This window comes from Triticum urartu, chromosome 5A (assembly GCF_056163025.1).
Source record: "Triticum urartu cultivar PI428250 chromosome 5A, HENAU_Tu73, whole genome shotgun sequence".
In the NCBI taxonomy this organism is placed as follows: domain Eukaryota; kingdom Viridiplantae; phylum Streptophyta; class Magnoliopsida; order Poales; family Poaceae; genus Triticum; species Triticum urartu.
Window position 1 is genome coordinate 470,368,285 of NC_141877.1, and position 13,191 is coordinate 470,381,475.

The 13,191-nt window shown below is 43.7% G+C and overlaps 1 pseudogene across 1 annotated transcript; it reads left to right on the forward strand.

The window, feature by feature from the left end:
• Nucleotides 1-1,424: 1,424 nt before the first annotated feature.
• On the forward strand, nt 1,425-6,149 carry LOC125509863 (uncharacterized; annotated as a pseudogene). The gene is made up of 7 exons (XR_015602383.1): nt 1,425-1,963; nt 2,076-2,151; nt 2,265-3,142; nt 3,300-3,377; nt 3,566-4,390; nt 4,505-5,711; nt 5,802-6,149. The product of XR_015602383.1 is annotated as an uncharacterized LOC125509863 (transcript).
• Nucleotides 6,150-13,191: the final 7,042 nt, after the last annotated feature.

Below are 13,191 nucleotides of genomic sequence, written 5' to 3' on the forward strand. Positions count from 1 at the left end.
TCGGTGCAGATGTCCGGCTCAGGCCCCGGTTCGCCGATCTTGCCGATGAAGACATGAATTCCGCCAAAGGGGACCCGATACCCGTACTCGATTGAGCCGGCCTCGGGGCCCCATCCTTCGTCCTCGATGTAGAGCTTGCCGTGACGACTCTTGGTCATCCGGCCGACCACGTACCCCTTGAGTCCTTCAAAGCTGCCCTTCAAGAACTCGAAACCATCGTGCGATAGCCCCACGGTGGGCGCCAACTGTCGTGGAATTAACACGTCAGATGTCCTCATGAAAGGACTTAGTCGTGGAGCCATCGCAACAGGTTAGCTTGAAGGGGTTAAACCGAACAAGGGACACGGGAGTTTTATACTAGTTCGGCCCCTTCGATGAAGGTAAAAGCCTACGTCTAGTTGTGATGGGATTGATTGGGTTTCGATGACCAGGGAGCAAATACGCTTGCCTGAGTCTCGAGTTGTTGTTTGTTGTCCTTGAACCGCCGCCGGGTCGTTCCTTTATATACACAGGTTGACGCTCGACCGGTCTACAGAACCCCGAAGCCGACTCATACAAAGTGTCCGGCTCGGTCTCTCCTTTCCTAACTTATATTACAAGTTACATAGTCATGGCGGTTTACCACTATGGGCCCTAATCCGCCTTTGGACTTCGGGCTTCTAAGCTTTATTAGTAAAGCGCCATCTTCCGGGTCTTCATGGGCTTCTGCATAGTTGAGGGTGAACCGGGCCCTCCTGGCCGGTTTACACTCAGTAGCTATATCTCCAACAGGTAGTACAAAACATCAACTCAGGCTTTGGCGGAAGAAATGGAAGCATAATTCGAGAGATAGTTGCAACGGCCCGGGAGTTTGCTTCGTGTTTCCTTATCTTTGAAGAAAGAGAGTCGAATATAGAGGCTCATAGTCGGAAGAGGATTTGTAGCACTTGGGGTGCTCCACACCCCTATATAAACATTATGTTTAAAAGAATACCGAAAAATTTCAAAAAAAAAATCTGGGGTTTTGGGACATGAAACCTGGGTATTCAATTTACTTTCGTGTGAAATTTTGTGATTCAGGAAACGTGTTTACGGCAAAAGGACAAAAAAATCCCTATGTATAAAGAAAAGTGTTTGGATGGATTTTTGTTCGGACAATATTTCCTTCACCACAGATATGTTTCGTGGTATTTTTTCATGAAACTTCACACGAGAGTATATTTAGAACCAGGTAAGATATCCCCAAATTTTCAGAATTTTGGGATATTTTTTAATTTAATTTTCATGTAGGGGATGAAGCACTCAAGAGCTCCTGTGTATTTCTCCTTATAGTCTCGCTAAACATGCTCTAGGACTTAGTGGAGGGCGCCGTCTTTGGCTTCTTCAACCAATGTATTCCCATGAACATTCTGATTTCGTTGAGGTTACTTGTCAAAAAAGTGGAGGTCATTTCAGTGAAAGACCCAAAGAAGAAGAACAAATTAAGTCTGAAACCTTCTTCTTCCTCCTCTGAACCCCTCGCTGTGGTCTGATGTAATCTGAAGTTCCGAACCCCTTCGTAGCTGCCAAATCAAACTCGGTCCCTTAACCATATAGGCGGGCCAGTGCTTCCCCCCTCCCGCCGTCGTCTTCTTCCCTCGCCGTCCGCTGCCATCGGGATCTGCCGACGGAATGGAGGCTGTACAAGACACCACTTCTCTGCAGCTGCAGGCGGCGATTCGATGGCTGCTTCAGACCATCCTTCCGAGCCTCGGCAAGCTCGACGGGTGGATTCGCCAAGCTGGGCTCGGCAGCGAGATAGAGGGGCTCAGAGACGAGATCGAGCAAGCCGACGGGGTCGTCTCCGCCGTCAACGCCAGGGCGACCCGAAACAGGTCGGTTGCCAGATCCCTCGCAGCCCTCAAGGAGCTGCTCTACGCCGCCGAGGACGTGGTCGACGAGCTCCACTGCTCCAGGCTACAGCACCAGCTCCACGCCCACGGAGGTAAATGCCTGCATGTACATCCGTCCTCCAAGCACGCCACCTGTTTGTGTTAATTACCACTTGCATTTTTTTTGTTCGGCTAATTTCGAGACCATGTTTTCTTCTGGTGCAGGCCAATGGCACCATCCCAACCAAATTTCTCGATTTGTGCGTGATGGACCAAGTAACCAGCTGCCAACTTCTTCAAGGTAACTAAATGCTTTATAAGACTCTAAATACCCAATGTGACTCTGTTTTAATACACCTGAGTAACAGCCCAATGTTATTCTAATAGCCAGTTCACTACATATTTTTGTCGCAGCACCGATGACTCTACTCAAAATGTAACTGCTGATGATTCATCAAGAAGAAAAAGGAGAAGGGGCGACGATTCAACAGACTTCACCGCAACCAACACAGGCCCTTGGAGCAAGGACCAAATTTCGATAAAAATACAAGACATACTTGTCAGTTACGAGATACCCGAGGGAACGTGCGACGTGTTCTCAAGATGCTTGGGCCAACGACTCGTGCAGGTCCAAATCGTTGCCAGAGTACAACCATGTCAAACCCGTGCCGGGGCACATCAAGTCTTGTTCAAGGGAAAGTGTACGGGAGAGCTCAAGAGAAGAGTCACATCATAGAGTTGATAAAAGAACGCAAATCAGATGCTGAGCTAACTGTTCTGCCAATTGTAGGCGTTGCAGGAGTTGGGAAGACGACTCTAGCTCAACTTTTATACAATGATTCAGATTTGGAGAGTCAATTTGACCTCCGGATATGGATCTGGGTCTCTAGCAGCTTTGATGAAACCAGAGTCACAAGAGAAATGTTAGATTTTGTCTCCCTGGGAGCACATGAAGGCAAATGCAGGTTTCCCAAGCTCCCTGAAGTCTTGAAGGATCATGTTAAATCAAAGAGGGTTCTACTTATTTTGGATGATATTTGGGATGACATAACTGATTGCCAATGGAGCAATCTATTAGCACCATTTAAGGCTAACAATGCAAAGGGCAGCATGATACTTGTGACTACTAGAATACTATCTGTTGCCAAAAACAGAGGTACAACTGGACTGATTAACTTAGATGGTTTGAAAAATGATGATTTCTGGCTAATGTTCAAAGCGTGTGCATTTGGTGATGAGAACTATGAAGAGCAAGCTAGTCTAGGCGAGCTTGGACGGCAGATAGCAAAAGGGTTACACGGAAACCCATTAGCAGCACAAACTGCAGGGACACTGTTAAGAGAGCATCTTACCATTGATCATTGGAGTAATATTCTGAAGAACGAAGATTGGAAATCTCTACAACTCAGTAGTGGCATCATGTCTGCTTTGAAGCTTTGCTATGATCAGCTGCCCTACAATTTACAGCAATGCTTCTCTTATTGCTCCATATTCCCCTACAGTTATCATTTTCTTGCTGAGGAGCTGGTATGTATGTGGATTTCACAGGGATTTGTGAAGTGTAACCATTCAAATATGATACAGGAAGAAGGGCGGCGCTATCTGTGTGACTTGGTAAACCTTGGTTTCTTTGAGCAAGTTGAAAGAAAAGAACTCCCTTCTGGCCATACTCAAACTTACTTTGCTATGTCTGTTCTTATGCATGATTTGGCTAGGGCAGTTTCAAAAACAGAGTGTGCTGCTATGGATGGTCTGCAGTACAATGAAATATTGCCAACCATACATCATTTGTCTATAGTAATGGATGGTCAGACTGGGAACATACCTGGTAGTGAAAAGTTTGAAGAAAAAATACAGAGCATATTTACATCAGTGGCAAAACTAAGGACATTTGTGTTGATTGGGCAGTATGAACCTTCCTTCTTCGAAGAAGTTTTCCGAAAGGCATATAATTTGCGTGTATTGCAAATTTCTGCAACATCTGCTGATTTCCATTCATTCCGGTATAGTTTGGTGAATCTTATACATCTTAGATATCTAAACTCGATGGTCATGGTGAGCAGGGGAGCTGCTCGCCTCAAGTTCACTTGTATGATAATTCTGCTGTTCGGGATAATGCTACTTTCATTGCCTTGCAGAATGTGTGTCTAGAGAATTGCAGAGAAAAGCAAGCAGTTCTATCTCTGGAAAATCTTCCATTCCTCACAACATTGAAGTTAACCAACATGTGGGGAGTAAGAGAAGTACTGATTCCGTCAGTGGAGGAGCTAGTTTTAGTTAACATGTCCGGGTTGGAGAGATGTTCCTGCACTTCCTTGGGGGGTCTGGTGTCTAGTTTAAGGGTACTGGAGATCCGGAAGTGCAGCGCACTCAGGGTGTTTGATCTGTTCGAGAAAGCTCACAACTCGGAAACTCAGCTTAAGCCATTGGATTCTCTACAGCTGCATTCCTGCACGTCTTTGGAAGATTTGAGAATTGAAGACTGTGGAGGGATCATCGCAATAGAGGGCCTTCACCTCGTGAAACTCAGGCATTTGAATGTATGCAAAAAATCAATTTTTCGTGGTATATCAGGGAAGGGCTATCACATAGGATCTCAACTGGATCTATTTATAATTAGTGACTTGTCCCTCCTTACCACATCAATCTGCAAGGGGCTCACCCTGTCTCCAGAGCCTAATAATTCAGAATTTGAAGTGCAAGGCCAGGAGACTAACCGATGATCAAGAGAGCACGCTTCTGCTCCACAAGTCCCTGCAAGAGCTAGTGTTTGACGATTGTGGGTACCTCGTGCATCTTCCTGCAGGACTGCATGGTCTTCCTGCCCTCAAGAAATTGAAGATCATAAGATGTAGCAGCATATTAAGGCTTCTGAAGGAGGAACTCCCACCTTCACTGGTGGACTGGAAATCGACTATTGCAGCGTTGAGTTGGCAAAACAATGTAGATTCCTATCAACAAGCAAGCTAGAGGTCATAATTTATGATGACTATGACCAAGAAGAAACCGATACTTCCAGCAACTAGTGTATCTGTATCGGATACCGTATCTGATACTGATTCTTCCCGGATACGTCCCCGATACCTCTCAGGCTTTAGTAGTGCCGGTGGTGGGCTCCTTTTTCCGGTGCTCCCGCTCCCCTTCTCCCCACTATCCTGTAGAATTCTATCTAATGGAAGGCTGCTGATTTCCTTCTCCTCCTCCTCCTCCCTTTCTCTCTAACTTCACTTTTATGTTTGGTAAGTTGCTGCTACCCTTTGGCTGTTGGTTCTTCCTTTTGTTGGAATCATGGATTAGAAGATACTCCCTCTGTACCATAATATTCGTCGTTTTAGCAGCTCAATTGAGCTGCTAAAACGACGAATATTATGGTACTTTGGTAGTAGAAGATAATGGACTGCAATGACTAAATGTATGCTAAATGGCTTGATGCTTAATTGATAACATATTTTTTATTTAAAAGAATAGTCAAACGTATACTGATACGTGTATCCGTATCGGTGCAATCTAGACTATGACTGGAACTGGGTGGTTTGCTAGGAACACGTTACTACCTGCACAACATATACCGGTGTGTTGCTTTGTAAGGTATTCTTTAGGCCATCTGTGTTTCAAGAAAAGAAAAGAGAAGCTAAATGTATGTTCCTTCTGTTATGATATATAACACTTGGCTCTAGACTATGCACAGATTTGATTTCACTTCAAAATCACATCATCATGCTGTCAAGTTGGTGATTACGGTGTCTTTTAATCTTAATTTTTGTCTCAACCTGTTTGGATTTCAGAAAGCAAAACCAGGAGTCATGCTGCCATGTTGTAGAAGTTACTATCTCTCTGCCATATCAACCAAAGCAGTGGATGGTAAACCTGCTTGTTTCATTGTTTCTTATTTATTTATTTATTTATATGATGTTGTGAGCTTAGAAAGATGATTATTTTCCATTCCCATAGATGTGTTCTGCTGATCGTTCACAAGTTAACCCGAAGAAGACAGTCCAAAAATTCCCTTGCGACGACGCCATGCACAAATGATAGGCCGACCAGATCCATAGGCCCGGATAGATGGAATTCACATTTTGCTTCTTCAGAAATCAGGATGGGCTTGCCTGTAAACAGAAACTCTTACCTCAATGTGTCATAGATTTGGGATGACCTCCTTGTTCCATCTCTGGTTGTAGTTTTCTTCTGAAATTGATATCTTCTGGCCAAAGTTAAACCTATGGCTGTTGACTGCCTTCCTAGCGGAAGTTTGTTTCTTCTATAAAAAAATAAAAAAATATATCAAAGGTTTGCTGCTCATTCTATAAAATGAACTGCTTTATTTTGTAAAACAGAAAACAATTCATTTTCAGAAGTCAGAATCTGAACATGAACCATGGAAAAAAGAAGCACCATGATGAAATGCAACAACATTTACCATTAAATATATAGACCACAAAATTATTAATTATTCCAGTGAAATCAAGCAATGTATATATACACCATCTAAGCAGTATTCATCGTTTTCTGTTGTATGCTAATGACATCAAGAGAACAAATGATCCCTGCAAAAAAAAGAAAGAGAACAAACGACCTTCTATGCAAAAAAGAAGAACAAATAAGTACTACTATTGATATATGACTGAAAGGAACAAACACCTGCAAAAAAGAAGAACAAATAAGTACTACTATCAATCTGCAAGGGGCTCACCTGTCTCCAACACCTAAAAATTCAGTTATTGAAGGGCGAGGCCAGGAAACTAACAGATGATCAAGAGAGTGTGCTTCTGCTCCACAAGTCCCTGCAAGAGCTAGTGTTTGAGGGTTGTGAGAATCTCGTGCATCTTCCCGTAGGACTGCACAGCCTTCCTGCCCTCAAGATATTGAAGATCAAAATCTGTTGCAGCATATTAAGGCTTCCGAAGGAGGGATTGCCACCTTCGCTGGTGGAACTGGAAATCGACGATTGCAGCATTGAGTTGTCAGAACAATGCATATTGCTAGCAACAAGCAAGCTAAAAGTCAAAATTGATGATGACTATGTGAACTGAAACTGGATGGCTTGCTAGGCACACGTTACTACCATGCACAAAGTATTACCGGCGTGTTGCTTTCTATGGTATTCTTCTGCCATGTATCAGGTTACAATTATAAGCAATTGGATGGAATGCTCATGCCATCTCTGGTTCAAGAAAAGAGAAAAGAGACATGTATATTACTTCTGTTATGATATAATACACTTGGCTTTCGTTTGTCAGATTATGCACAAGTTTGATTTCACTTCAGGATCCCATCATCGTGTAGTTGGTGGTTATGGTGTCTCGTAATCTTAATTTTGGCGTCAACCTGTTGGGATTTTAGAAAACAAACCTAGAATTTTGGTCTCACCCCACTGTCTTCCTAGCTGAAGTTTGCTTCTTCTTTTTCTGAATATCAAAGCTGTGTTGCTCATTCTAGAACATGAACTCCTTTATTTTGTTACAAACGCACAATAATTCATTTTCAGAGATCGGAATCTAAGCATAAAACAGTGAAAAGAGCGCGACGATAAAATTCAACAAGCATTAACCATTTATGCAACAGAAAGACTATTAATTGTTTCAGCAAAAACGGTTGCTGTTGTATGCCGATGACATCAAAAGACCTTCTACTCAATGTTATACTGAAGGTCTTTTGCCTGTAAATTTTTCTTGCACTTACAGGGCTACGTGTTCTTGTAACTAACATTGCTGCTGTAAAGATACAATCCAAAAATAATTGCATGTTTAATCTTTTTTTTACATGGCACAGAATACAACTTTCTTCAGAGGAGAAGGAAAGCACATAGCAGGGCTTTGTGGTGGTCCAGATCATAGCTCTGTAGAGAGTCACATGGGAATGCCAGGCACTCGGATCGGGTTCGGATTGCCCAGTTCGGGTGCTGCGATGGATTTGGGAGGAAAGATGCTTTGGCAAAAGTAGCGGCCATCAGTAAGTATGTTTTATCATTTGTTTATAGCTCCATTCGGGTTCGGTTCGGTTCGGGTTGGTGCACCATTAAGCAGGGGAATTGGCATTAACCAGATGGGTCACTATCCTTTGCCTTTGGCTCCACAACAACTAAACTGTTCGGGTTCGGTTCGGATCGACATAGTAGATAGATAAATTCAGTTGTTTGCGTGTGTGCGGATGGCAACAGATTTGGTTTGTCGATGTAAGGCGACTGCATCGCTTGGGTTCCATTCGGGTCGGGTTGCTGCGTCATGAAGCAGGGACCCTGCATTGACCTGTCGGGCTCGTGCCTTCCCAGCACTGCTAATGTCCCTTCAGATCGACCATGTGTATATAATATAAATAGCCCTTGAAGCTGCTGCAAAGGTGCAGGCTTCTTGCACCATTCTCCAAGCCCAAAATCTCAAAACTGCTATTATGTCCATTCTTCAGGGCTTTGTCGTCCTGAGTTAGTTGTATCAATTTTGCATTCTTTTGCTAGAGTATCAGACTTGGCAGGCAGTAGTGTTGTGTGAGATATATATTTGACCGCATTTGTATTATGCTGTGTATGTGAACTTTGAGTTACCACCAATCGCTAAAATAATCAACAAAGAAAGAACTATTATGTTACACGCCACGTATATTCAAACAGCTAGACATACATGAGTCAAGAATACAATCAGTTCTTTGGACTCATGTATTTTCAATTTCATTGAGCTGTTTGAAAACAGAGCAAACAACTGACAATCAAAGGCAACCAACCAACAAGTAGTGATTCAATGGTGAAAGCACTACGGAGACTGGTTTTGCTAACTACAAAAGCACAATCGAAGGATAGAAGTATTTCAGGCAATAAGAGCAAAACATGAAAACCATTCACAAGAAATAGCACAAAGAATGATTCTGCCATCACAAACATCATCATGATTCAAGAATAATAAAAGCAAAACAGGAAAACCATTCACAAACCATCACAGAACTTGGAACCCGAGCAGAAACCGATCGGGTTCGCTCTTAGATCCCCGAGGTAATTAGTTAAGTATCATGGATGCACGGCTTGACCTGGTTGGTGGCTTTGTCACACATGGCGTGGGGACACAGCTTGTCCTTTTCGTCAATGCACCTTTCCTCCATCTGTGATGCTCCACCACTTGAATCCGTACCAAACCCGGAGACTATTATGCAGGCCTATCTGCTGGATAGAGACATATTAATTAATTGTCCGTAGAATGCTAAGCATACTTAGCGCTGCAGACATCAATCCTTGTCAGTTTGTCCTTTAGTAGAGAACATTTTCCTGAAGGACATACTAATTATACTGTTATTTCATTCGAACTACATTTTCGTAGAGAACATTTTCCTGAAGGACATACTAATCTAGTGATGGATACTCGGTTGCCTTGTTTTTTGGTAGCTCACTCCGTGTGTAAGGGGAACCTAAACAATTCTGGGATTACTATTAGGAAACTGAACGTGCATTTGATGGCTACTGTTGTTTGTGCATTAATCCCAAAAATGCTGAAACAAGTTCACTGATGCTTCATAAGGACCTAACCGGACAGAAGAGTGGCAAACACGAACCGAACCCGAAAGGAAACCCCGCGTGGTCAATCCCTGCTCTAATTGCCCATTTTGCCATTTAGATTAAGACAGTGATGTGGCACATTGACTTAACCCATGAATCCAACCAGAAACCGACCCGAACATCTCATTTCGTAAATTAAGTTATTTGTGGAGTGCTAAGCAGGGGTGTGGGAAAAATAGTTTCTAGAATGGGAGAGTCCAAAATACCGTTTACCATATATAATTGATAAACAGGGTCAAATGTGATAGAAGTACATTTTAGAGAACAGAGTGTTGCATTTTGGAATGCAAATATTTGAACTATGTTTGCTTAACCATACTAACTGGATGGTAGCAGAGATGTTGGGGGTTCAAAGACCAAGTAAGCAGCAGGTAGCTGGGCAGTTCTCAGCACAGCAGAGGGTGATAGCGACGGCGACTACGCCAATTGGGTTCATTCGGTTCGGGTTGCTTCTCTGCCAACGAAATTTTCCAAAAAGCGGATTAAAAACAAAGAGCACATACATCTCAAAAAGATTCGACCTAGACTCGAATCAATATTTAGACACTCCCTTTATTTTAAAAGGGGAGTAAACAGCAAGCCTGAAAACATCACATTTTTCAGGCATCGGTCCATTTTTCAAACTCCTCCACATATATGCTTTTCAGAATTTACACCTTCACATTTTTTTTGTCCATTTCTCAAACTCCTGGGAGCTGAAAACTGAAATGCAATGTTTTGGTCGGGTTCGCCCGAAGATGGACTGCACTTCAGCTTCCTTCTCTGTTGGGATTGGGTGAGTATGACTACGCAGGCCACCGTTGACCCAACTGCCAAAGTTCGGGTTCGGACCGGGTTCTATGATCGGTTTGGAAGGAAAATATGTGTTCAGCAAGAGATGCATCCATTTGTATGCATGCGTGTGCCCAAGGTCGCTGTCATGAGGAGTTGTGGGTTAGCATCGATGGAAATGGTTGACTCGACACCGACGACACGTCTTCGTCCTTGCCTTTTCCTTCACAGGCCTGTCACCTTTCGGGTTTTCGGTTCGGTTTGCAACTTCGGATCGGATCGGGTTGCTGCAACATTGACCATCTTGCTGGGCTCTCTGTCTCTCTCAGACTTCACAACACTGCCAACGTCCATTCAGACCAGCCAAGTGTAGTGTATAAATAGCTCCTCAACCTGCTGCAAAAGCAAGCCTTCTTGCACCTTTCTCTTCTCCAAGCACTCAAAGCTCCTCAACCTGCCGCCTCACCACGCGCATCTCTACAGAAAGGCCAGCCATGGACATCATCTTTACCATTCTGGCCTCCATTGCTGCCGCGTGCTCCGATAGGAAGAACCTGCCCAAGGCGCTCATCTCCGGCGGGATCTTCAAGGCTGCTGCGGCGCTGTGCCTCGTCTTCTTCCAGGGCCCGGGAGGCGTGTTCCTCCACCACGGGAAGGGCACCTACTACCTCTACTACAGCATCCTCGTCACCATTGCCGTCTTTGGGCTCGTGGAGGCGTCCGTTGGATGTTGGGTTTCTGGGAGGCTGGATGACCGGCACGCCGCCGGGAAGGCGGTCCTCTGCGTGTCCATCCTTCCTCTTGTCTGTGTGGCGGCGTTCGGGGGCTTCGTCGTCCTGAGGAAGGTGAACTAGCTAGCTAGCTGAGCCGGCTGTGGCATCGGAGTACATCCTGTATATGAATGTCACATGTGTTATTTTTGCAAAGTTGGCGCAAGAATAATCAGTGCAGTGGTGTTGTGTGACATCTATCATTTGATCAACAGAGAAATTGACTTCTCTGATATCTTTTGATCGATAATTCTAAGTAGCTAGACAAGTCCACTTCTCTGATATCAAGAATTACACAATAGATTCAAGGACTAGAGAAAATCTTGTTAATTTATTCAGATTCTGTAGAATAGAATAGATTATGAGTCAAGAATACAATCATCAGTTCTCTGGACTCATGTAATTTCAATTTTCATTAAGATGTTTGAAAACAGAGCAAATAACTGAGAATCAGAGGCAACCAACCAATGAGTAATGATTCTATGGCGAAAGCACTACTGAGACTGGTTTTGCAAAATACTTAACGATTTACTGGCATAGCTAATTCGCGTAATCCACACACATCTTCCTTGCACAATCGAAGGATGTCAGTATATCAGGCAATAAGATCAAAACATGAAAACCGTTCACAAGAAATAGCACAAAGCTGATTCAGACATCACAAACATCATCTTGATTCAAGAATAATAAGAGCAAAACATAAAAACCAATCACAAACCATCACAGAGTTTCGAACCTGAATGGAACCTGATCGGGTTCACTCCTAGACCTTTGGCTTTGTCACACATGGCATGGGGACACAGCTTGTACTTTTCGTTGATGCACCTTTTATCTATCTGCGATGCCCCACCACTTGAATCTGAACCGAACCCGAAGGACACCACGCAGGCCTATTGGATGGACAGACTGATTATTTATAGAATGCTAAGCATACTTAGTGCTGCAATTAATTATCACTCCTCATCAGACTCAGAAATGTCCTTTCAATAGTAATATCATCATAGTGTTATTTCATTTAAACTGAACCCATTTTTTTGTCTTGTACAATAGACAATCGATTGCCTAGTTTTTTATTAGCTCACTCATGTAAGAGAAACTTAAAAATTCTGAAATTACTATTAGCAAACTGAATGTGCATTTGACGGTTACTATTGTTTGTGCATTAAGCCCAAACCGAACCCAAAAGGAATCCCCGCATGGTCAATCCCCTGCTTAGCTGCTCTAATTTCCCACTTTGCCGTTTAGATTAAGACATAGATGTGACGCATTGACCTAACCCATGAATCCAACCCAAACATGTCATTTCTTGACTTAGTTATTTTGGGATGCTAAGCAGGGGTCGGGGCAAATTAGTATCTAGAATGGAAAATTCCAAATCCTGTTTACCAAAGTGTAGGCAGGTTTAAATGTGATATCAGTACATTTTAGAGAACAGAGTACAGACCCTTGTTGCATTTTGGAATGCTAATATTTGACCTAAGCTTTGCTTGAAAAGACTGGCTGGCCGGTAACAGAGATGTTGGGAGCTCAAGGACTATGGAATCTTAGGTTCTCAGCGCAGCAGAGGGCGATGGTGACGGAAACTGCACCGATCGGGTTCGTTCGGTTCGGGTTGCTTCAGTTGCCAACGAAATTCTGCAGTAGCTTCCCTTCCAGCGTGGAACCGAACCCGAAATGAAACCCCGCGTGGTCAATCCCGATTCTAATTGCCCATTTTTTCCATTTATATCAAGACAGTGACGTGACGCATTGATTTAACCCATGAATCCGATCCGAAACCGACCCAAACATCTTGTTTCTTCACTTGGTTATTTCTGGAATGCTAAGCAGGGGTGTGGGCAAATAAGTCTCTAGAATGGGGGAAATCCAAATCCTGTTTACCAGTGTGATAAACAGGCAGGGTTAAATGTGATATGCATATGCAACACAAAAATGTGGTACATTTTAGATTGTTGCATTTTGGAATTCTAATATTTGGAATATGCTTGCTTAAAGAAACTGGAAGGCCGGTAACAGGGGTGCTGGGGTGCATGGACCAAATAAGCAGCAGGTAGCAGGGCAGAGACGACTCCGCCGACCGGGTTCGGTTCGGGACTTCGGGTTGTGGAAATTCTGCGGCAGCTTCCGGCATCAAAGCAGGGGACTGATGGCTCGCTGACTAGGCGCCATCCTCTGCCTTTTCCACAGCGCTTCCAGCAGCCGTTCGTTCTCTTCGGGTTGCCACTGCTAGCTCTGGACGAGCGGCCGTTGTCTATAAATAGAC